Source organism: Notothenia coriiceps, unplaced genomic scaffold (assembly GCF_000735185.1).
Source record: "Notothenia coriiceps isolate Sejong01 unplaced genomic scaffold, NC01 NC01_scaffold00004103, whole genome shotgun sequence".
Classification (NCBI taxonomy): domain Eukaryota; kingdom Metazoa; phylum Chordata; class Actinopteri; order Perciformes; family Nototheniidae; genus Notothenia; species Notothenia coriiceps.
The window spans coordinates 385,771-386,141 of NW_011336804.1; the positions used below are offsets into that span (position 1 = coordinate 385,771).

The 371-nt window shown below is 34.5% G+C and overlaps 1 protein-coding gene across 1 annotated transcript in view; it reads right to left on the reverse strand.

Annotated features, from left to right (window-relative positions):
- LOC104942053 (nuclear receptor corepressor 1-like) overlaps positions 1-371 on the reverse strand; it is a gene marked incomplete at its 5' end in the record, with an annotated part of 17,238 nt that overhangs the window by 5,418 nt on the left and 11,449 nt on the right. The gene's annotated exons all lie outside the window — the stretch shown is intronic.

The following is a 371-nucleotide window of genomic DNA, read 5'->3' on the forward strand; positions in this document are numbered from 1 at the left end:
AACAAAGTATTGAGATGAACTTTTGTAGTGACCAAACACTTATTTTCCACCATAATTTGCAAATAAATTCTTTAAAAATCAGACAATGTGATTTTCTGGATTTTTTTTTCTTCTCATGTTGTCTCTCATAGTTGAGGTATACCTAGGATGAAAATTACAGGCCTCTCATCTTTTTAAGTGGGAGAACTTGCACAATTGGTGGCTGACTAAATACTTTTTTGCCCCACTGTATATGTATATATATATATATATGTATATATATATATGTAGGGGTGTGTGTGTGTGTGTGTGTGTGTGTGTGTGTGTGTGTGTGTGTGTGTGTGTGTGATATATATGTGTGTGTGTGTGTTTGTGTGTGTGTGTGTGTGTGA